General features: G+C 44.4%; 1 long non-coding RNA gene across 1 annotated transcript in view; it reads left to right on the top strand.

Moving 5' to 3' along the window:
- Positions 1 to 25,655, top strand: part of LOC125632886 (uncharacterized) — a 65,266-nt gene that overhangs the window by 32,705 nt on the left and 6,906 nt on the right. Inside the window, exons 2-3 of the long non-coding RNA XR_007355440.2 lie at positions 13,207 to 13,494; positions 25,280 to 25,345. This is a non-coding gene — a long non-coding RNA (uncharacterized LOC125632886). The remainder of the gene's footprint in view (positions 1 to 13,206; positions 13,495 to 25,279; positions 25,346 to 25,655) is intronic.

Raw genomic sequence — 25,655 nt, 5'->3', positions numbered from 1 at the left:
TATAGGCAGACAGTGGACAGTTCCAAGTAGTAGTATATACATGTAATACTTTAAAAGGGATAGTCTCCTAAAGCTGAGGAAAATTATGAATGACATTCATTGAGCAGAAAAATTTAGACAGAACATCATGAATGGAAATTGGGAGATGTTTAAAAAGCATTTACTAGGTGGCCAAAAATGCCACAATTCTGAAAGAGGACAACTTTGTTAAAAGCCCATGCTCGTTAAAAGAGGAAATCAAAGCAGCAATTAGAAATAAAAATTCATGTACACCAAATGTAAAAAAAGGTGAAAGAGAAAAATGTATAAATTAAAAGTAATTAAATGTAGAAAATTGATAAGGTAAGTGAAAGACAGCAGGGGAAAAAATCATGTCTGGCAGGGCCTAGGACACCAAGGAAGAGTTTTTAGGTAAATCAGGAACAAAAGAAATCCTAACAGTAGTGTAGGTTCACTACTAGATGGAGAGGGTAAAATTCATCATCATAATTCAGAAAAGGCAGAAGTGTTTAATATTTCTGTTTTGTATTTGGAAAGAAACAGATTGATGCACTTATATCACACAAGGATGATGAACTACTTTCCAGTACATTCATACTATGGAGGATATTTAACAGCATCTACTAAGGCTAACCATTTAAAAATCAGCAGGCCTGGATAACTTGCACCCAAGAGTCATAAAAGAGTTGACTGAGGAGAACTCCGGCCCACTGTTGTTAATTTTTAATAAATCTTGGAATATGGGGGAAAGTCCAGAAGATTGGAAGTATACTAAAGTCAAGCTAACATTCAGAAAGGGCAAGGTGGGTGACCTAGGCAATTGTAGGTTGGTTAGTTTGACATCAATCCCAGACAAAATAATGGGAAAGCTAATATGACATTCAAACAATAAAAAATTAAAGGACAGGAATAATGCCAGTCAACATAGTTTTATGGGAAATAGGTCTTTTAAAACAAACCTGATTTCATTTTTTGCTGAGATTACAAGTCTGGTGGATAAAGGAAACTGTATAGATGTAATATACTTAGATTTTTGTGAGATGTTTGACTTAGTGGTGCAAGACATTCCGATTAAAAGTTAGCACTATACAATATCAATAAAGCATGCTAAATGGAGTCTGAACTGGCTGACAGTTGTCGATGGAGAATCGTCTTCGAATAGAGGTGTTTCTAGTAGAGTTCCATGGAGATTGGTACCATGCCTGACAATATGCAATATTTTGACCAAAGATATATGGAAGTACATATAAAATCATTGCTGATAATATTTGTGGATGACACAAAGATTGGTGGAGTGGTGCATAATGGTGAGGACAGGGCAGCCATAAACTGCACTCTGGAGAGCTTGGTAAGCTGGGCCTATTCAAGCAAAATGCATTTTAATACAACCAAATACAAAGTCATATATCTAGGAACACAACATGCTGGCTGTATGTACCAAATGAGGGACAGTATCCAGGAAACTAGTGACTCTGAAGAAAATTTAGGGATCATAGTGGAGAAACAACTGAATGTGAGCTTCCAGTGTAATGCTGTGGCAAAATGTGCTATTGCAATCCTTGGATGTATATATAGGGGAGTAGGGAGGCAATTTTTACTGATAGAAGAATACTATGTATAGTTCTGGGGTTCACATTTTAAGAAGGGTATTGAAAATTTGGAGAGGGTGAAGAAAAGAGCCACAAAAATGATCTGAGGGCTGGGGAGAGGGAGAAGCTTTATAGTGAGAGACTTAAGAAGCTCAATCTGTTTAGTTGATCAAAAAGATTGACAGGTGACATCATTTTGATGAGTGAGTACCTACCTGGTGAGAAAATAGCGGGTATGAAAGGGCTTTTTAATCAAGCAGAGAACATCATAAAAAACAAATGGCTGGAAGTTAAAACCTAACAAATTCACCTTAGAAATAAAGTACAACGTTTTAATGGTGAGGGTGATTAACCACGGGAACAAACTACCATGGTAAGTAGTGGATTGTGCATTTTTATATCTTCAAATCAAATATGCCTTTATGGAAAATATGCTTTAGACAACCACAAATATTGGGCTCAGTACAGGGGTAATTGAGTGACATTCTTTAATCTGGGTTATACAGAAAGTCAAACTAGATAATCTAATGGTTGGTCCTGGCCTTAAAATCTATGAAAAGCTGCTGTTCAGGATGCCACTGGTGTTATAAGCCTACTGCTGGCCATGTGCAGTGTTTGTGGATGATAAAGCATTGTGTTTAGCAGGCAGCAAACTCAGCATAGTGGCACATACTGGTACGGGGGACTAACGCCAGCAAGGGAAGTATGGTGGGAACTATCACTTTGCTTTTTCACTGTAAAATGAATCTGTCAGGACACAGGTGGGAGCCAGCAGAAAGGTAATTAGCTCAGCAGCGGGAGAATCCATTCTGAAGGCTTGGAATGGTGCTAGCAGAGGCATAGGGTTTTATTGAAGATGTTGGTCTCCGAGGCATTATTTTAATTCTAGTACTTCTAGATAGATAGCTTTCAATGAAATTTCATCTGGATAGTCTGAGAGCTAGCCGGCATTCTGTGTCTATCCAAAGAGGCTGTTGCAGATGTTAAATGTGATAAGTGATCCAGAAGACTACAAACAGTGCGTGTCACCAGCTGTGCAAAACCTTGGTTAAAGGGACTGCATGGTGCAATCAAGATATCAGAGCACTTCCCTTGAATGTTCACGGGATAAATCCATTGTTTCAATCCAAGTCCAGCAGAGGTTGAATGATTCTTTGTGAAACACATGTTCCCAGACCTTGGCAGCAATGCTGAATGTATAGCACCAACAGGAGAACACAGGAGTATCCTGGCAGGAAGTGCAGTATCATTAAAAACAATGGCAATTCTCAAGTCTTTCAAACTGAAGACAAAGCCTCAGAGCATGTTTAGACAAAGGGAGCATAAAACTGAGCTGCACTGAGCGTAGTATATGAGCAAAAGCTGAATATCCTGTGGTCAGAGGAAAGTTGGAATTGTCATGCTCTGCTGAAGAAGAAAGTGTGTCTGTTGACTTTATTTTAACCTCACAATATAGGTTTCAGGCAGCTGATGGCTTAATTACAAATCTGGGCTCTCCAATTTGATTCTTTCTTTAAAAAACCCTGTGAGTGTTTCTGGGATAGAGCCAAATTAATTTTTGTTACACCCATTACAACATCACTTGCAACAACACCAGTGTACTTCCTCTATTGTTTAGCAAATCCTTTGGATGGCTGCTTCCCTCGTTCACATCTCACTTCGCTCAGCCTGAGCTGATGAAAATACTATGCATGACAGTGAAATAAGGGGAGCGATTTGTAGTGGAAGGGAAGCATGAGTCAAAATAACAGATGCTTTTTAATGTAAAAGGAAACAATTCAGAAAGGAGGTCAACTGGGAGAGTTAGTGGCTGAGAAAGGTGACACCACTGCTGAAATTCTAGCCTTGTCACTTGTTCTGAGAAATAGAGTATACTTAGGGAGGCAGTGTGACCTAGTGGCTAGAGCACAGGACTGGGACTTAGGAGACCTGGGTTCTATTGTCATATGGGTGACCTTGGGCAAGTCACTTCCCCCTGTGCAACTCAGTTTCCCCATCTGCAAAGTGGTATGATGCCACTGCCTTCCTTTGTAAAGGCACTTTGAGATCTACTGATAAAAAAGTGCTATGTTAGAGCCAGGTATTATGATAATATTAATGTTCCCTGGTGGAAGGGAATGACTCTCTAGACATTGAACAAGTACAAAAGTGAGGTTGATGGGGTCCAGAAAGTGAGCAGCAACCAATATGCTTACGTTGGCCAGAAAACCAGTCAAAAGCCTAGGGCATCTTAGGGGAGCCAAATGACTTGATATTAAATTGTAAGGTGCTTTAGAAATGCTGAGAGAGAGTAAAGGGAGGAATCTGTGGGGTTTCAGCTAGTGATCAGAAGAGTTCCCTTCCTCACGCAACATAGGGAAGGAAAAGGAAATGATAAAAGCCACTGGTTATAGGAAAATCAAAGATGTCTCATGTTCTTTCATACTGTGACCCTATATTCATCCTCCCTACATTGTTCTCCTCAGATGGGATCCTGAATCCTTTGCTTCAGTTCTCACAGAGCTTTGTTAGGGCTGCCATAGAATTTGACAGATTAGTGTGTGAGGTAATTCTGGCATTTCAGAAGGATCAGTTTCAAGTGGGTGAATAGATCCATTTCAACAGAAGGCTGGAGAACAGGGGCCTGATTCTCACTGACACCATTTTCCATCAGAGTAGCTCCATTGACTTCAGAAGAATCAGACCCAAGGAATGGGATGGAAGCAAGCTCGTCATTTCCAAGACAAATGCTGGCAACCCAGAATGAGAGCTGTTGCTACAGTGTTATGAACATGAAATGCATGTTGCAGGTCATATTCATAATATATCCACCTGGAAGCATCTAAACAGACCAGAGCCTGAAAGACAGATGCCACCATATAGTGCAGTGTATAATAATTTCTTGCTCAAAGAATTTGAAAATAGTAGATAGGCTGTAAACAAAACCCCTTCAGCATGATATAAAACCATGCATTATTATTCTAATGTTGAAAAGACACAGATGTACTTTATGTACGGTAATTATTGCAAGTAGTAGAAAAGAAAAAAAAAGCCTGTAGTGGCCCATAGCAAATCAGGCATTCACCTTGAATCAGTGCTTCATTAGCACCAGATCAAAAGCCAGAGTAGACTCCAACAGAGAAGGATATTAAAAAGTATGAGATAAAATGAAACCAGCTTGTGTGACATTTTTCCTTCTACAAATTAAAGGTAAAATGTAATCCCTTCCCACCTCAGCACCTATTATTTGGTATCACTGATTAAAAAAAGACTCCATGGAAGTTTCCAATACTCTTTTCAGGGGATGATTAGTACACAACATAATGAATAACCGGCCATTTCTCTTCCAGTTTTCACAGATGGAGGTTAAAAACTACACAAGTAGGGTCAGGAACACTGATACATTTGTTAAAATAATGGAAACCAAATATCTAGACTCCTTTAAAATACTAGAGCAGGAAATATGTCAACTGCATTGAACCATGGAATAGACTAAAACAATCTAATTTCAAACCAGGTGGAAATATAGTAAATACAGTTTTGTTAAAGAGGCAGTGCCAACAACCCTTCAGACTTCTGAAAATCACTTACCTCTAACTATTATTTTTTGTACTACCCTGCTGTTCCATTTTCAGTCATGTCATTCAATGCGAGACCATATTAAAAAATCCAAACTCTCAGTAATATTTTACAAACTGTGAATTGGGTGGATTGTCTTCCCCTTGTAACAGTTCATTCTGCTGAACTGTCCACACAAGAGATCCATTTCCTGGACACTACGGTGCTAATAAGCGATGGTCACATAAACACCACCCTATACCGGAAACCTACTGACCGCTATGCCTATCTACATGCCTCCAGCTTTCATCCAGACCACACCACACGATCCATCGTCTACAGCAAAGCTCTACGATACAACTGCCTTTGCTCCAACCCCTCAGACAGAGACAAACACCTACAAGATCTCTATCAAGCGTTCTTACAACTACAGTACCCACCTGCTGAAGTGAAGAAACAGATTGACACAGCCAGAAGAGGACCCAGAAGTTACCTACTACAGGACAGGCCCAACAAAGAACATAACAGAACACCACTAGCCATCACCTTCAGCCCCCAACTAAAACCTCTCCAACGCATCATCAAGGATCTACTACCTATCCTGAAGACGACCCATCACTCTCACAGATCTTGGGAGACAGGCCAGTCCTTGCTTACAAACAGCCCCCCAACCTGAAGCAAATACTCACCAGCAACCACACACAACACAACAGAACCACTAGCCCAGGAACCTATCCTTGCAAGAAAGCACGTTGCCAACTGTGTCCACATATCTATTCAGGGGACACCATCATAGGGCCGAATCACATCAGCCACATGATCAGAGGCTCGTCACCTGCACATCTACCAATGTGATATATGCCATCATGTGCCAGCAATGCCCCTCCTTCATGTACATTGGTCAAACTGGACAGTCTCTACGTAAAAGAATAAATGGACACAAATCAGACATCAAGAATTATAACATTCAAAAACCAGTCGGAGAACACTTCAATCTCTCTGGTCACTCGATTACAGACCTAAAAGTGGCAATACTTCAACAAAAAAACTTCAAAAACAGACTCCAACGAGAGACTGCTGAATTGGAATTAATTTGCAAACTGGATACAATTAACTTAAGCTTGAATAGAGACTGGTAGTGGATGGGTCATTACACAAAGTAAAACTATTTCCCCATATTTATCCCCACCTCCCACCCCCCACTGTTCCTCAGACGTTCTTGTCAACTGCTGGAAATGGCCCACCTTGATTATCACTACAAAAGGTTTCCCCCCCGCCTCCTCCGCTCTCCTGCTGGTAATAGCTCACCTTAAGTGATCACTCTGGTTACAGTGTGTATGGTAACACCCATTGTTTCATGTTCTCTATGTATATAAATCTTCCCACTGTATTTTCCACTGAATGCATCCGATGAAGTGAGCTGTAGCTCACGAAAGCTCATGCTCAAATAAATTTGTTAGTCTCTGAGGTGCCACAAGTACTCCTTTTCTTATTTCAAAAAGCCTAACTTTAAAAATTTAAGGAAATTAGTTAGGGAATTTGATTGGACTGAAGAACTTGTGGATCTAAAGGGAGGCCTGGAATTACTTCAAGTCAAAGTTGCAGAAACTATCAGAAGCCTGCATCCCAAGAAAGGGGAAAAAATTCAGAGGCAGGCGTTGTAGACCAAGCTGCATGAGCAAGCATCTCAGAGAGGTGATTAAGAAAAAGCAGAACGCCTACAAGGAGTGGAAGATGGGAGGGATTAGCAAGGAAAGCTACCTTATTGAGGTCAGAACATGTAGGGATAAAGTGAGAAAGGCCAAAAGCCATGTAGAGTTGGACCTTGCAAAGGAAATTAAACCAATAGTAAAAGGTTTTATAGCCATATAAATAAGAAGAAAACAAAGCAAGAAGAAGTGGGACCGCTAAACACTGAGGATGGAGTGGAGGTTAAGGATAATCTAGGCATGGCCCAATATCTAAACAAATACTTTGCCTCAGTCTTTAATGAGACTAATGCGGGGCTTAGGGATAATGGTAGGATGACAAATGGGAATGAGGATATGCGGGAGGGATAGCTCAGTGGTTTGAGCATTGGCCTGCTAAACCCAGGGTTGTAAGCTCAATCCTTGAGGGGGCCATTTGGGATCTGGGGCAAAAATTGGGGATTGGTCCTGCTTTGAGCAGGGGGTTGGACTAGATGACCTCCTGAGGTCCCTTCCAACCCTGATATTCTGTGATTCTGTGGTAGATATTACTACATCCAAGGTAGAAGCCAAACTTGAACAGCTTAAAGGGACTAAATCGGAAGGCCCAGATAACCTTCATCCAAGAATATTGAAGGAACTGGCACATGAAATTGCAAGCCCATTAACAAAAATTTTTAATGAATCTGTAAACTCAGGGGTTGTACCATATGCCTGGAGAATTGCTAATGTAGTTCCTATTTTTAACAGAGGAAAAAAAAGTGATCTGGGTAACTACAGGCCTGTTAGTTTGACATCTGTAGTATGCAAGGTCTTGGAAAAAATTTTGAAGGAGAAAGTAGTTAAGGACATTGAGGTCAATGGTAAATGGGACAAAATACAACATGGTTTTACAAAAGGTAGATCCTACCAAACCAACCTGATCTCCTTCTTTGAGAAAGTAACAGATTTTTTAGACAAAGGGAACGCAGTGGATCTAATTTACCTTGATTTCAGTAAGGCATTTGATATGGTGTCACATGGGGAATTATTAGCTAAATTGGAAAAGCTGGGGATCAATATGAAAATTGAAAGGTGGATAAGGAACAGGTTAAAGGGGAGACTACAATGGGTCACACTGAAAGGTGAACTGTCAGGCTGAAAGGAGGTTACTAGTGGAGTTCCTCAGGGATTGATTTTGGGACCAATCTTATTTAATCTTTTTATTGCTGACCTTGGCACAAAAAGCGGGAATGTGCTAATAAAGTTTGCAGATGACACAAAGCTGGGAGGTATTGCCAATTTAGACAGAGAGACCGGGATATCATACAGGAAGATCTGGATGACCTTGTAAACTGGAGTAATAGTAATAGGATGAAATTTAATAGTGAAAAGTGCAAGGTCATGCATTTAGGGATTAATAACAAGCATTTTTATTATAAACTTGGGACGCATCAGTTGGAAGTAATGGAGGAGGAGAAGGACCTCGGAGTATTGGTTGATCACAGGATGACTATGAGCCGCCAATGTGATATCGCCATGAAAAAAGTGAATGCGGTCTTGGGATGCATCAGGTGAGGTATTTCCAGTAGAGATAAGGAGGTTTTAGTACCGTTATACAAGGCACTGGTGAGACCTCACCTGGAATACTGTGTGCAGTTCTGGTCTCCCATGTTTAAGAAGGATGAATTCAAACTGGAACAGGTACAGAGAAGGGCTACTAGGATGATCCGAGGAAAGGAAAACTTGTCTTATGAAAGGAGACTCAAGGAGCTTGGCTTGTTTAGCCTAACAAAAAGAAGGTTGAGGGGAGATATGATTGCTCTCTATAAATATATCAGAGGGATAAATACCAGGGAGGGAGAGGGATTATTTAAGCTCAGTACCAATGTGGACACAAGAACAAATGGATATAAACTGGCCATCAAGGAAGTTGAAATTAGACGAAGGTTTCTAACCATCAGAGGAGTCAAGTTCTGGAACAGCCTTCCAAGGGAAGCAGTGGGGCAGAAGACATATATGGCTTCAAGACTAAGTTTGGTAAGTTTATGGAAGGGATGATATGATGGGATAGCCTAATTTTGGCAATTAATTGGTCTTCAACTATTAGTGGTAAATATGCCCAATGGTGTGTCATGGGATGTTAGATGGGGTGGGATCTGAGTTACTACAGAGAATTCTTTCCTGGGTGTCTGGCTGATGAGTCTTGCCCACATGCTCAGGGTTTAGCTGATTGCCATATTTGGGGTCGGGAAGGAATTTTCCTCCAGGGCAGCTTGACAGAGGCCCTGGGGGGTTTTTGCCTTCCTTTGCAGCGTGGGGCACGGGTCACTTGCTGCAGGATTCTCTGCACCTTGAAGTCTTTAAACCATGATTTGAGGACTTCAGTAGCTCAGACATAGGTTAGGGGTTTGTTACAGGGGTGGGTGGGTGAGATTCTTTGGCCTGCGTTGTGCAGGAGGTCAGACTAGATGATCATAACGGTCCCTTCTGACCTTAAAGTCTGTGATTCTATGATTCTGTGATCGCAGATTTGCATCCTGATCCAATCTCACCACTCCATGCTCATAGTACAGGCCCAAAACCACGTCTCCATCCTCTACAGTTAGTCAGCAAATACCTGGAGGTATTCTAGTTGTTCATTCTCTCTCTTGCAGTCATCCTCAGTACTGTTGCTGTGGTACAACAAATACAAAAGAATGCCTTGCCCCAAATGTAAAATGGACAAGACAGTTCAGCTGTGTTGGCACGGCATCCATGTTTCTGGAGGGTGGTGAGAAAGAAAAGCAGTGTGAAAAGGAGTAGATTACAGGATGGAACAAAGGAAGTTGTGGGAATTTGACCCCAAACTCTCATACTCACCTGAGAGCAGTGATGGTATCCCACAATACAAAGAGGCAGCCCCACCATACACTATAAAAAATTCCCATAAGGTAGCACATTAGACAGTGGAATGGTACACACAATGGTCTTTTGCCACTACAACCTGTTGCTGTGAGGACACATGAGGATGGTGTTTCAAGAAGAAGGAGTGCTAGGCAGAGATGGGCTCCACCTAATGAAGAGAGGGAAGAGCATCTTCGTAACAGGCTGGCTAACCTAGTGAGGAGGGCTTTAAACTAGGTTCACTGGGGGAAGGAGACTAAAGCCCTGAGGTAAGTGGGGAAGTGGGATACCAGGAGGAAGCACGAACAGGAGAGCGCAAGAAGAGAGGACTCCTGCCTCATACTGAGAAAGCAGGATGATCAGCGAGTTATCTTAAGTGCCTATACCCAAATGCAAGAAGCCTGGGAAACAAGCAGGGAGAACTGGAAGCCGTGGCACAGTCAAGGAATTATGATGAGATTGGAATAACAGAGACTTGGTGGGATAACTCACATGACTGGAGTACTGTCATGGATGGATATAAACTGTTCAGGAAAGACAGGCAGGGCAGAAAAGGTTGGGGAGTTGCATTGTATATAAGAGAGCAGTATGACTGCTCAGAGCTCCAGTATGAAACTGCAGAAAAACCTGAGAGTCCCTGGATTAAGTTTAGAAGCATGAGCAACAAGGGTGATGTCGTGGTGGGAGTCTGCTATAGACCACCGGACCACGGGGATGAGGTGGATGAGGCTTTCTTCTGGCAACTAACGGAAGTTACTAGAACGCAGGCCCTGGTTCTCATGGGAGACTTCAATCACCCTGATATCTGCTGGGAGAGCAATACAGCAGTGCACAGACAATCCAGGAAGTTTTTGGAAAGGGTAGGGGACAATTTCCTGGTGCAAGTGCTGGAGGAACCAACTAGGGGCAGAGCTCTTCTTGACCTGCTGCTCACAAACCGGGAAGAATTAGTAGGGGAAGCAACAGTGAATGGGAACCTGGGAGGCAGTGACCATGAGAGGGTCGAGTTTAGGATCCTGACACAGGGAAGGAAGGAGAGCAGCAGAATACGGACCCTGGACTTCAGAAAAGCAGACTTTGACTCCTTCAGGGAACTGATGGGCAGGATCCCCTGGGAGAATAACATGAGGGGGAAAGGAGTTCACGAGCAGTGGCTGTATTTTAAAGAATCCTTATTGAGGTTGCAGGAACAAACCATCCCGATGTGTAGAAAGAATAGTAAATATGGCAGGCGACCAGCATGGCTTAACAGTGAAATCCTTGCTGATCTAAAACACAAAAAAGAAGTTTACAAGAAGTGGAAGATTTGACAGATGGCCAGAGAGGAGTATAAAAATATTACTCAGGCATGCAGGAGTGAAATCAGGAAGGTTAAATCACACTTGGAGTTGTAGCTAGCAAGGGATGTTAAGAATAACAAGAAGGGTTTCTATAGGTATGTTAGCAACAAGAAGAAAGTCAAGGAAAGTGTGTACTCAAAGTACTCGATGGTTTTTTTGCCTCTGTCTTCATGAACAAGGTCAGCTCCCAGACTAGTGCACTGGGCAGCACAGCATGGGGAGGAGGTGACCAGCCCTCTGTGGAGAAAGAAGTGGTTCAAGACTATTTAGAAAAGCTGGATGAGCACAAGTCCATGGTGCCGGATGCACTGCATCCGAGGGTGCTAAAGGAGTTGGTGGATGTGATTGCAGAGCCATTGGCCATTATCTTTGAAAACTCATGGCAATCGGGGGAGGTCCCAGATGACTGGAAAAAGTCTAATGTGATGCCCACCTTTAAAAAAGGGAAGAAGGAGGATCTGGGGAATTACAGGCCAGTCAGCCTCACCTCAGTCCCTGGAAAAATAATGGAGCAGGTCCTCAAGGAATCGTTTTTGAAGCACTTAGAGGAGAGGAAAGTGATCAGGAACAGTCAGCATGGATTCACCAAGGGCAAGTCATGCCGACTAACCTAATTGCCTTCTATGACGGGATAAGTGGCTCTGTGGATGAGGGGAAAGCAGTGGATGTGTTATTCCTTGACTTTAGCAAAGCTTTTGACAGGGTCTCACAAAGTATTCTTGCCAGCAAGTTAAAGAAGTATGGGCTAGATGAATGGACTATAAGGTGGATAGAAAGCTGGCTAGATTGTCGGGCTCAACGGGTAGTGATCAATGGCTCCATGTCTAGTTGGCAGCCAGTATCAAGTGGAGTGCCCCAAGGGTCAGTCCTGGGGCCGGTTTTGTTTGGTAGCTTCATTAATGATCTGGAGGATGGTGCGGATTGCATCCTCAGCAGGTTTGCAGAGGACACTAAACTGGGAGAAGTGGTAGATACACTGGAGGGTAGGGATAGGATACAGAGGGCCCTAGACAAATTAGGGGATTGGGCCAAAAGAAATCTGATGAGGTTCAACAAGGACAAGTGCAGCGTCCTGCACTTAGGACAGAAGAATCCCATGCACTGCTACAGACTCGGGACAGAATGGGTAGGCAGCAGTTCTGCAGAAAAGGACAAAGCCCTGGCTGGGATGATTTAGTTGGGGATTAGTCCTGCTTTGAGTAGGGGGTTGGACTAGATGACCTCCTGAGGTCCCTTCCAACCCTTATATTCTATGATTCTATGATTCTAAGTTAGTTTGACAGGATCTATTTTCCATAACTGTATGTTGATTTGCATTAATCACATTACCCTTCTCTAGTTCTTTATTCATTGAGTCCTTTATCAGCCACTCCATTATCTTGCCCAGGATCGATGTCAGGCTGAAAGGCCTATAATTACACAGGTCATCCCATTTACCCTTTTTAAAAATTGGCACAATATTCACTTTGTTCCAGTCTTCTGGAACTTCCACAGTCCTCCAACGCTTATTGAAAATCAACATTAATGGCCCAGTAAGCTTCTCAGCCAGCTCTTTTAAAACTCTAGGATGAAAGTTATCTGGACCTGTTGATTTACATTTTTTGTAGTCTTTGTCTTCTGGTAAGCCTGTCACTTCTCTTTCCCCTTTGTCTGGCATTCCCTGCTGTATCTCCATGCCCTTTGAAATTTGCTGGTACAGTCTTTAGTCCTGTAGGAGTTTTGCAGCTGAGCCTGCATGTGTTCCTTCCCCCACAGGTCAAGGAAATCTAGCGTTCTCTCATAGATCGTGCAGCAGCACCAGGGCAAGGTTCAGTTGAAGCCATAACTATATGGGTGGGCTTGCAAATATGGGCTAGAAGGAAAAGAGGCATTTTCAGAACATGCTGGAGATTTTAAATTGGGGGGGGGTGGGGGGGCGAGGAAGACATCCAGTCACTGTGACCTCTAAGCAGAGTTCAAAAATTGGACCAGAGCTATAACTGCTACAGGAACCACCGCATCATGGGCTTGTTGCTGGAGGACTGGTTGTGTTGGTACAAGAGCTTCTGCACCCACAATCATTGTCACAGTAGAACTCTACCACTAGAGGGTAGGTACGTGTGGACACTGCAATCGGAGCATCACACAATGACATAAGTTCATTTCTGATAGCAAAATCTACACCATACTCTCTCCTTACTCCTTCAGGTTTGACATGCCAGGAAATGGTGGTGTCCTTCTCCCTTATGACGCCTGTGTCTGAGAGCTGCAATGTCAGTTCTGAAACATGCAAGCCCATTACGCAACACAGCTGTTTTCCCTGAAATCTGCTGCTTGGATTCGTAGCATTGCTAGTCTGTGGGCGTGCCGTACCGGGGACGGGAGTGTCACTCGCACATCGGACTCAGCAGCCATCAAAGAACTCATCAGCACATACACCTTGCTCTGTAAAGAGTGATGGTGCCATTGACAGGATATAAGCAATCCCACATCCAGGTAGGATGGCAATAGGAGGAATTTCGGGAGGCAGAGTGTAATTACCCAAGATGAAATGTAACCACAATACCAGCGTTAAGACCCCAACGCTTGTGAAAAGTCCTGGGCTGCATACCGGTCCGAATCTTAGTTTAACTTCTCATCTGAAAGATAAGGCACCTCTGACACTGTGCTGAGGCACTGCTTAAGTGTGAAGTCAGGGTATGTCTAGAGCGCAATCAGAGGTGTCTGTGCAGCACAGGTAGACATATATGAGCTAGCTTTGATCTAACTAGGTTGAGTAAAAATAGCAGTGTAGCCACGACCATGGGCAGCAGGATGGGCTGTAAAACCTCTTGGGAGACCCTGGGTATTTACTCAAGCAGCTAGCCCCTGCTGCCAGCTGTGTTGCTAGTCTGTTACTAGGGCCTTCACTGCTGTTGTTGTTCGAGCTAGCTAGATCAAAACTAGTTCAGGTCTGTCTACATGCACTGCAATTAGCCCTACCTTCAGAGGAAAGAGTGTTAATGACTGAATCATTACCAAGGCTTCCTATGACATCCTGACTATTTCTTTGAAGGTCCAAGTACTGACTAAGCCCAGTCTTTAGTGTGTGAGAAATGATGTGATCACAGCCTTTAGGGGTCTGACTGCATTTACTAGTATGGACAGATACTTGCTATAAATGTCCATGTAACATTTGATATTTCTGTTATTTCAGAGCTAGCTGATAGTTAGCTATTTGTATCCCATATACAGAATCAATTCACTCTTTTTTTTTTTTTTTTTGCAACATTCTATATTTTATTTCTAGCATATCTGTACTGGGCCCAGTCCTATTTAACATTTTCATAAACGATCTGGAAAAAGGGGTAAAGAGTGAGGTAGCAAAATTTTCAGATGATACAAAACTACTCAAGATAGTTAAGTCCCAGGCAGACTGTGAAGAGCTACAAAAGGTTCTTACAAAACTGGGTGACTGGGCAAGAAAATGGCAGATTAAATTTAATGTTGATAAATGCAAAGTAATGCACATTGGAAAACATAATCCTAACTATACATATACAGTGATGGGGTCTAAATTAGCTGTTACCACTCAAGAAAGAGATCTTGGAGTCATTGTGAATAGTTCTCTGAAAACTTCCACTCAATGTGCAGTGGCAGTCAAAAAAGCAAACAGAATGTTGGGAATCATCAAGAAATGGATAGATAATAAGACAGAAAATATCATATTGCCTCTATATAAATCCATGGTACGCCCACACCTTGAACACTGTGTACAGATGTGGTCGCCCCATCTCAAAAAAGATATATTGGAACTGGAAAAGGTTCAGAAAAGGGCAACAAAAATTAGAGGTATAGAACAGCTTCCGTATGAGGAGTGATTAATAAGACTGGGACTTTTCAGCTTGGAAAAGAGGTGACTAAGGGGGGATGTGATAGAGGTCTATAAAATCATGACTGGTGTGGAGAAAGTAAATAAGGAAGTGTTATTTACTCCTTCTCATAATACAAGAACAAGGGGCCCCCAAATGAAATTAATAGGTAGCAGGTTTAAAACAAATACAAGAAAGTATTTTTTTCATGCAATGCACTGTCAAGCTCTTGAACTCCTTGCCAGAGGTTGTTGTGAAGGTCAATACTATAATGGGGTTCAAAAGGGAGCTAGATAGATTCATGGAAGTTAGGTCCATCAATGGCTATTCGCCAGGATTGGCAGGGATGGTGTCCCTAACCTCTGTTTGCCAGAGGCTGTGATTGGGTGACGGGATGGATCCCTTGATGATAACCTGTCTGTTCATTCCCTTTGGGGCACCTGCCATTGGCCACTATCAGAGGACAGGATCCTGGGTTGGATGGACCTTTGGTCTGACCCAGTGTGGCCGTTCTTATTGTTTTTTTTAATGATACTGATTTTTCTTTTGTTTCTTTATTGAAGGATGGAGTCACATCCTCAAATCTATGTTCATGTTTCTTAACACTCTAATAAATTAGAAATATATAACAAGTATGCAAATAATATCTTAATGAAGCAAGTAGTATCACCCACCTCTACACCTAGAATATATTTGACCTCTGAAGTATGTCAGCTATCAGGAGGGATCAGCTTTGTGAGCAGAAGGCTGGGTTCCCAAATGCCATTTTATAGTAGCCTATAATATTAACTGTTTCTGCGCCATAAGGGTGTGTGTGTGTGTGTGTGTGTGTGTAAAAGGTGAAGGACTGGAGGCTTTTACTGGTGAAGGGCAAGATGTATATGGCAGAGAAAGGTTTGTTACAATTGTCTAGTTTTAGCTTATCATAGGGCATTTTCCATGTGTAAAGCAGGTATTTAACTGCCTAAACAAAGGCTGAGGTGCCTAACTATAGTCAGTTTTTGCCTTGATACTTAATCTGAGCCTCAGTTTCCCCATCTGTACACTGGGCATAATACTACCTCCTTAACTCCCAAGGGTGTTGTGAGGCTCAGTTAATCACTGGGGAAATTCAGCCCTCTGTAGAGGACCAGCACAAGCCCTATACATTCATGTAAGGCCAACTTGAGACCAATTCTGATTACTTGATTGGGAGTTAACCGTTGCTTAGACTTTGTGTGGGCCCTCTGCACAGGGGTGAATTTGCTTTAATGTCTATAAAGTGGTTTGACTTTGGGTTGAAGGTGAGATTAGAATGCAAAATATTAATAATATTAATAGAGATTAAACTGAACCAAAAATCCAGCTCTGAATGACCCTGAACCTTAGGAAAATTCATCTAAAGATGTAGATAAGAGCTTTGCAGCTTGGGCCCATCACTAATTATTATTTATTACAGAGCTAAAAGCAAATCAGATGCCTTTTCCAGAATGGCCTTCGTGCTGCTTTCATATCAAGAGAGAATTAAATGCCATTTTTGCTGGTTTTAGATTACAGTGAAATTATCCTTTTCCTTCTACTAATTAGAAGGAATTGTACTCTCTATTAATTAGATACAATTTACCATGAAAAGATCTGAGTACTGTGCTAAGCTTAATAATCATCAGAACGTAGTGAGCACATTGCACAACACACTACTTCTGTGAATGCTTCCAAAGATGGCATTTTAAATGAATTATATTAAAAAAGGAAGAAATATCCTTAGCGACTTATACGTTTTCCCTCCTTGGAGCAATGCTTTTTAAGACCAGCACTGTCCGCCCTTATTTACAGGTACCGAGCCTACTCACTGTGGTTGTTCTTATAGTGTTTTTAATCTAAATCAAGTTGCCAGCTCTATGGAATGGTACCCAATTATTTTATGTGTTTAGAATGTGGCTGGCACATTCTAGATGCCGGCTGAGTAATAATAGTTAACCTGTTCTCTGCCGGCACTTGCAGATCGAAACAGAGGGGTAATGATTGGCTTATACAAAAATACTCTACTGATTCTGGAGAAGGGGATGGACAATGACAAGGTGTGTGGTTTGAAGCCTTCTATTTAACTGTCAGTGATTTGAATAAAGCCCATAGTGATTGAAAGGGGTTTCTGAACTGGGGGAGGCCTGCAAGTGCTGAATTCGGCACAGACGTCCACAGCACAGATCACACCAGCACAATTACTGCCAAAAACTGAATGGACATGGGCCACAACTTACCCTTCCAACCAGGTTTCGATCGAGGCATGTTGGCAGGCTTGTGCAGGGAAGCTTGCACTGCTGCAGCTAGTAGAGTACCTTTTCCGCGGGTGAACAGAGGACTTCCATCTCTGCTGACGTTAGCTGGACAAATGTAGTCTGCACTCATCGACTTTAAAGCCAGAAACGATCATTCTGATCACAAGCGCCTACTTTCATTTCTCCACCCCCACTCCGCCCCGAGGCCCTGCCCCCACTCCACCCCTTCCCCCCAGACCCCCACCCTCACTCAGCCTCTTCCTGCTTCCATTCCACCTCCTCCCCCAGTGCCCTGCCCGTGCTCCGCCTCTTCGTGCCCCTTGCACCGCTCTGGAAAAATAATTTGAAGCTCTGACTTTCAAATTTATTCCATTACAGATCAATGAACAGTGTTCTCTTGGACTGGGATAGTGTGAGTTGTGATATACCAGTGTAAGAAAGGGCACCAAGGCAGGTAGAGTACCCCCCACCATTTAGGTTTCATTAAAAAGAATTTTCAAAACCTAATACTAAAAGAAATGTTTCCATGATTTGACAATAGAAAATAAGATCACCTGTTTAGAAGGTAAATACAGCTGAACTGTTTTACTGCATCATAACCAGAAAAGGAAACTGACTAGAAATTAGAGAGACAGGCCAGTCTAATTTCACTGTCCAAGCTGTATGAAATACAAAAAGTAAACCAGGAACGCAAATATTGACAAGTAAAGTAAAATTATTTCCTCTTTAATGATCAAAATTAAGTTTATATTTAAAAGCAAAATCTGACACCAAGACAGCTACTAATTTTTGGCCTAAATTTTTTAAAAAAAGAATAGTGCCTTCACTTCAGTGGGGCCTCAATTTTTGGGTACCCAGTCTAGAACTCCTTAAAGAGGCCTGAATTTCAGAAATTGCTGAGTGCCCATCTTCTGAAAATCAAGATCCTTCACTTCATCTACAGCTGGGCACCCAAAATAGCTGGACACTTCTGAAAATTTAGGCATTTATAGCTGGGATTTTTAAAGGGGCACCCAGCTCCTATTGAATGTTGGGTTTGATTGGTTAACTCCTTTAGGTGCCTTTGAAAAGCCCAGGCTGTTTATTAGCCATACATGATCTCCAGTTTCATTTTTACTGTAATGCATTAATCTTATCATCCATAGTCCCTAGTACTGCAAAACTAAACATGACTATCGACTCTCTCAGAGGTGGTTTCAGTATGCAGATATTCTGCAACCAATTTTTCAGCCATATTTAGTGGCCCTTGAAGAAGAGAATCCTTCCAAGGCACATATTGCTATCACCTGGGGATGTCTTTTTCAGTCTGGGAACCATTTATGACTTCAGATTAGAAGGCTTCGCTATATGACAATTTATTTTAAGACCAAAACACTGGCCACAGAATGGATCCCTACCAGAAACATATACACCTGTAGGAAGCTGTTCAAGCTAAGAGAGACAGTTACACTTAAGGCCGTTTATTCTGCTTGAAGCTGATTTCTGCTGTTAGAGAAGAGGAAACGTGGATAGTTACTCTTGAAGTGCAGAAAATGTAATAAGAGTTTAAACTGGGCTTCAATTTCATCTAAAGAAATTACAGGGAACTCCATATTTTGTAGGATGGGTTAAATGTATCTATGTAAGAGAGCAGTATGACTGCTCAGAACTCTGGTATGAAACTGCAGAAAAACCTGAGTGTCTCTGGATTAAGTTTAGAAGTGTGAGCAACAAGGGTGATGTCGTGGTGGGAGTCTGCTACAGACCACCGAATCAGGGGGATGAGGTGGACGCGGCTTTCTTCCGGCAACTAACGGAAGTTACTCGATCGCAGGCCCTGGTTCTCATGGGAGATGTCAATCACACTGATATCTGCTAGGAGAGCAATACAGCGGTGCACAGACAATCCAGGAAAGTGTAGGGGACAATTTCCTGGTGCAAGTGCTGGAGGAACCAGCTAGGGGCAGAGCTCTTCTTGACCTGCTGCTCACAAACCGGGAAGAATTAGTAGGGGAAGCAAAAGTGGATGGGAACCTGGGAGGCAGTGACCATGAGATGGTCAAGTTCAGGATCCTGACACAGGGAAGAAAGGAGAGCAGCAGAATACGGACCCTGGACTTCAGAAAAGCAGACTTTGACTCCTTCAGGGAACTGATGGGCAGGATCCCCTGGGAGAATAACATGAGGGGGAAAGGAGTCCAGGAGAGCTGGCTGTATTTTAAGGAATCCTTATTGAGGTTACAGGAACAAACCATCCCGATGTGTAGAAAGAATAGTAAATATGGCAGGCGACCAGCTTGGCTTAACAGTGAAATCCTTGCTGATCTTAAACACAAAAAAGAAGCTGACAAGAAGTGGAAGATTGGACAGATGATCAGGGAAGAGTATAAAAATATTGCTCGGGCATGCAGGAGTGAAATCAGGAAGGCCAAATCACACTTGGAGTTGCAGCTAGCAAGAGGTGTAAAGAGTAACAAGAAGGGTTTCTTGAGGTATGTTAGCAACAAGAAGAAAGTCAAAGAAAGTGTGGGCCCCTTACTGAATGAGGGAGGCAAGCTAGTGACAGAGAATGTGGAAAAAGCTAATGTACTCAATGCTTTTTTTGCCTCTGTCTTCACAAACAAGGTCCCAGCCTACTACACTGGGCAGCACAGCATGGGGAGGAGGTGACCAGCCCTCTGTGGAGAAAGAAGTGGTTCGGGACTATTTAGAAAAGCTGGACGAGCACAAGTCCATGAGGCCAGATGCGCTGCATCCGAGAGTGCTAAAGGAGTTGGCGGATGTGATTGCAGAGCCATTGGCCATTATCTTTGAAAACTCATGGCGATCGGGAGAGGTCCCGGACGAGTGGAAAAAGGCTAATGTAGTGCCCATCTTTTAAAAAGGGAAGGAGGAGGATCCAGGGAACTACAGGCCAGTCAGCCTCACCTCAGTCCCTGGAAAAATCATGGAGCAGGTCCTCAAGGAATCAATTCAGAAGCACTTAGAGGAGAGGAAAGTGATCAGGAACAGTCAGCATGGATTCACCAAGGGCAAGTCATGCCTGACTAATCTAATTGTCTTCTATGATGAGATAACTGGCTCTGTGGATGAGGGGAAAGCAGTGGACGTGTTGTTCCTTGACTTTAGCAAAGCTTTTGACACGGTCTCCCACAGTATTCTTGCCAGCAAGTTAAAGAAGTATGGGCTGGATGAATGGACAATAAGGTGGATAGAAAGCTGGCTAGATTGTCGGGCTCAACGGGTAGTGATCAATGGCTCCATGTCTAGTTGGCAGCCGGTATCAAGCGGAGTGCCCCAAGGGTCGGTCCTCGTCCGGTTTTGTTCAATATCTTCATTAATGATCTGGAGGATTGTGTGGATTGCATCCTCAGCAAGTTTGCAGATGACACTAAACTGGGAGGAAAGGTAGATACGCTGGAGGGTAGGGATAGGATACAGAGGGCCCTAGACAAATTAGGGGATTGGGCCAAAAGAAATCTGATGAGGTTCAACCAGGACAAGTGCAGAGTTCTGCACTTAGAACGGAAGAATCCCATGCACCGCTACAGACTAGGGACTGAATGGCTAGGCAGCAGTTCTGTAGAAAAGGACCTAGGGGTTACAGTGGACGAGAAGCTGGATATGAGTCAACAGTGTGCCCTTGTTGCCAAGAAGGTCAATGGCATTTTGGGATGTATAAATAGGGGCATTGCCAGCAGATCGAAGGACATGATCGTTTCCCTCTATTTGACATTGGTGAGGCCTCATCTGGAGTACTGTGTCGGTTTTGGGCCCCACACTACAAGAAGGATGTGGAAAAATTGGTAAGAGTCCAGCTGAGGGCAACAAAAATGATTAGGGACTGTAACACATGACTTATGAGGAGAGGCTGAGGGAACTGGTATTGTTTAGTCTGTGAAAGAGGAGACTGAGGGGGGATTTTATAGCTGCTTTCAACTACCTGAAAGGGGGTGCCAAAGAGGATGGATCTAGACTGTTTTCAGTGGTAGCAGATGACAGAAGGAGGAGTAATGGTCTCAAGTTGCAGTGGGGGAGGTTTAGGTTGGGTATTAGGAAAAACATTTTCATTAGGAGTGTGGTGAAACACTGGAATGCGTTACCTAGGGAGGTGGTGGAATCCCCTTCGTTAGAAGTTTTTAAGGTCAGGCTTGACAAAGCCCTGGCTGGGATGATTTAATTGGGGATTGGTCCTGCTTTGAGCAGGGGGTTGGACTAGATGACCTCCTGAGGTCCCTTCCAACCCTGATATTCTATGATTCTAAATGTAAATCTGTAGTGAATAATCTTTTACGTATACCTGCTTGATGTAGAATAAAACTTTAACAGAGCCATTTGCCCCTTTAATAGACTGGGGGTGGGGACAGGAAGCAGCCGATCCTGCCCAAAGAGAAGCCCAGCAGACAGGTGCTGGGAATCAGCTAATCAGCACCTTGTGATTGGCCCACACTTTCAGCTAGACAATACAAAGGAGAACTCAGCTCCATGAAGGTGGAGCAGATGGGAACCAGGAGAGAGGATACTCTCTGGGAACCAGAGCAGGAGGCTGCAAGCAGGCAGGCAGACCCTCAATATCGGAAATAGCCCTATCTGGTAGCTACCAGAGGAACCCAGCGTGAACCCCTAACCAGATTGTTTGTGTTGCTTTTTGTGCACTTTTCTTTCTTTCTTTCTTTGTAAAACTATAAACAGATGCCTGACCAAAGGGACAGACACCTAGCCTGCATGTGGCTGGTGGTCTGTCTCCAGCTGGTGCCTAGTGCCAGCAGTGAACATACATCATTGATCCTGCTACCCTAGGAGGCACAAATGGCAAATTAAAAAGAAATATAGCTGTTGTTAAACAAAGCAAAATAAAGAATATCTACAATAACTGTACCTTGCAGTTATACCTTTATAACAGCCTAAACATGGAGTCACAGACATACCCTGGGGTACTCTGATCTTTCTTGCCACTCTGGTGAGCACACGTTTGTGACAGATAGTCCCTTATGCCAAGAATCGCAATATTCATGTTACTCCCAATCCCAAAGGATCAATCATTTTACACCAGGTCAAATGCACCTTAGATCTCACAGCAGAAATGACGTGTGTAGCCAATCTTATAGTAAACTATATGTAGATTTATTAAGTAGAAAAAGGAATCAAGAGAGTTATTTACAAGATTAAAGCAGGTAATCAAATATACACAAATGAGTTACAAACTTAAATTTCAAAAGGTAATAGCTTCTATAATAAACAAGCTCTATATGTCTTTTCGGGCTAACACAGGCTAAGCAGCTGGGAATCTCTTGCTTATACCTAGAAAACCCTTGCCCTCCAGAGTCCAAGCTGTGTAGAAATAACCAGTTCCTTCTTGCTAGAGGTTTTTATCACCTTCCTGCCATGTGCTCTGAGCTGCAAGCTCAACTAATGGGAGGAATCTACTTGCATAACTCATCTTCATGGAGTGGGGGAGGAAGAGCAGAACAACAAATGTCTTTTATCCTCTTTAACATCCCACAATAGCCTGTCTGGTATTGATGGATCTTTGCTGTTGGGAAGGTCATAACACCTTCTGTTAGAGATCAGCACTTCACAGTAATGTCTCTCTTCTTTCTGCTGATTTACACAGTCTCAGAGGCTCACAATACGGCTGCTCAAATACCTTACAATATGGGATACAGATGTTATAAGCACCAGCTGGGCTGCCAGCATCATACCACCATTACCCTTATCTTCTGCCTCTCCTTTTCAGCCCTCCAAACCCCCACTCCACCGTGCTCCAAGCCCCTGCTTCTTTATCCCCAGCCTGGCCCAGCCCCCAAAACTCCCACCCTCCTTGCTCTTGTGCTCCTAGTCTTGCCCCAGCTAGTCCCTTTCTGCCTGTGGTTGGGCTGTGATTACTAACAGGCTGCCCATTCACTGGCTCCAGCCACTTCCTCTGCACTGCTGCTAGTGCTGCTGCTGTTGCCCTGGAGAAGTGAGAACGCAGTGGAGGGCAGTACCGGATTTGCCATGGCGCCGGGCCTACAGTCCAAAGGGGCCCCAGCCTGGCCCGCTCCTCTCCGTCTCCCCGCTCCCTCCTGTGGGGGCAGAAGCTTGATGCTGCCGGCTCCTGGGGCTCCTGCTGCAGCAGAGCAGGCTCCGTCGGCAGCCAAGCTCCCCCCCTCCCCGGCCTCTTCCCCCAGGGTGCTACGTTCCCACCCCTCCCCCTCTCCCTGCCACCGATCAGCTGTTTGCCAGCAGGAGGGAGGGGGAAGAGCGGAGCCTCAGCATGCTTGCTGCTCCGGGCAGGAGGAGGAGAAGAGGCAGGGGTGGGACTTTGGGGAAGGGGCTGGTATTAGGGCTACCCCCTCCAGTCCCATGCTGTGAACACCCCCATGACCTCAGCCCACACCCCCGGACCCGTGCCCTGACCTCTGCACCCCCCTCACACCTCTCCAGCCCCCTGCCCTTCCCCCTGCACCCCCTCACACCTTCCCAGCCCCCTGCCCGACTCCTGAATCCCACACACACACACCCAGCCCCCTGCCCTGACTCCTGCACCCCCCACACACACACCCAGCCCCCTGCCCCAACCTCTGCACACACCCGCAGCCCTGACTCCTGCACCCCCACACATACCCAGCCCCCCCATCACACCCCATGCTCTGACTCCTGCACCCCCACACACACATTCCCACCCCACCCTGAGCACCAAATGGGAGCCCCTGCACTCCTCCCCCCAATTCCTACCTCACCCCTTGCACCACATAGGAGCTTCCCCAAGTAAACGCTCCACACCCCAACCTCCTGCCCCAGCCCTGAGCCCCCTTCCTCACCCTAGCTGCTCGCCAGACCCCCCACCCCAACGTGTTTTTACATTTTTTAAATAAAGCACTCTTATCCAAAGCACTTTACAGTAGGTAGCTAATGGTACAAACAATATTTGGAAAGATCATTAAGCGGTCCACCGAGACCCTCCACGATTTTCAAGTGGTCTGTGGAAAAATAAGTTAGACTACAAGAACAATCAAGGTACCTCACTTTATTTTCATTTACTTAGTATTACTTATAGGAGGAGGATGAAGAAAAAAAGAATGAAAAACAGGGGTGGAGGGAGATTAGAGAGAATGTTCTTTTTCTTGGGTGGGTCCCAAGGAGGGGCCCCAAAAATAAAGCTGAGCACAGAGCCGGGGGGCCCCACTAACTCTAAATCCACCACTGGCTGTCATGTCACCTGGGCTGGGGATATGTGTCGACTGATCCCCCCCAGTCTCCAACCTACCTGGGTAGCAGTACAGCAGACATGGCCCTGCCCATTAGCTCCTCTCCACTCCCTAGCCCACCCCCCACTTGCTTTCCCCCCACCCCCTGCTTAAAAATGATTGCTTGCGTCTCCCCCCTCAGGCATTTCTGGCAGCCCTGTTGCCAGGTATCCAGTTTTAGACTGGAAACTCCAGTGAGTGTCCGGTTAGCAGTGCTGACTGGAAACTGAAAGTCTGGTTATAGGAGTAACCAGATTAGCCTCCGCTCCTCCTGCTCCCAACACCCACTCCAGAGGGCTGGAAGAGACCCTGTCCTGCTGCAGCGGGAGGAGGGGCAGCTTAGTGCAGAGAGAGATGAAGAGAATGGGCTAGAACCAGGTAGGTACCCATTCTATGTGGGCAGGGGCGGTGGGTGGGGATCCTGTTTACGCCATCCCCAGCCCTGCTGCACTTGCAGTTTACCCATGGCCCCTCCCTTGCTTCAGGGACCACCCTAGCTCCCACCCCACTGTGCTTTTGCCCCTGGCCCCTTTTACAATCATTCCCCAGGGGGGCCCACAAAAAGTTAGTCCAGCCCTAGTGGAGGGGAGCAGTTCTGGAGCACAGGCTGGACAGGGACTGGCCCCTGATTGTCTGCTCGCTGGCGCCAACTGCTTCCTCCACACTGCTGCCGCTGACCAGATCCTGCTCCCCATGCTGCTGCCATGTGAAAGTGAGAGTGCCCCTGGGGCATGTGCGACCCACCGAGAACCTTCCTGCAACCCACTGGTGGGTCAGGACCCACTGTTGGGAAACATTGTACTAGTTTGACACCATAAGTGGAAATAACAGGGTCCAATTCTCCTCTCATTTATATTAGTTTTACACTGGTGTAACTCCGCTGACTTACTAGAATTAGTCCTGACTTCTACCTATGCTTAATGAGATGAGAAACGAGAATAAGGTCCATGTATTCTATCCAATCCAGAGATTCTGAGGCCAGAAGGCACCACCTGTAGTCTCACCTGAACTGAAACTGCAGAAGTCACCTGAGGTAGGCAGAACATAATTATCCAAATTGCATACACACATAGCTAACACTCCATGCTTGTGAAAAGTGTGTGGGATCTTTCCTGACCGCAAGTGGACAGCAGCAGTTTTCCATCTTATCCTAAAACCAGCGCCGTCAACAATGCTTTTCTCCTAAAACTATACCGGGGCATAGCATCAGTGCTGACTCAGATGGAAGAGTGCCTCTCAGTGTACCACCATTACCACTTCTTCTGTACCCTCGGTTTTTCTTAGTCTTCTCCCATCCTAGTACAGACCAACCCCAACTCCGCAGCGTGGGTGCTCTGATAAGA

This window comes from Caretta caretta, chromosome 2 (assembly GCF_965140235.1).
Source record: "Caretta caretta isolate rCarCar2 chromosome 2, rCarCar1.hap1, whole genome shotgun sequence".
NCBI lineage: Eukaryota > Metazoa > Chordata > Testudines > Cheloniidae > Caretta > Caretta caretta.
This window is presented reverse-complemented; position numbering and strand designations above follow the sequence as displayed.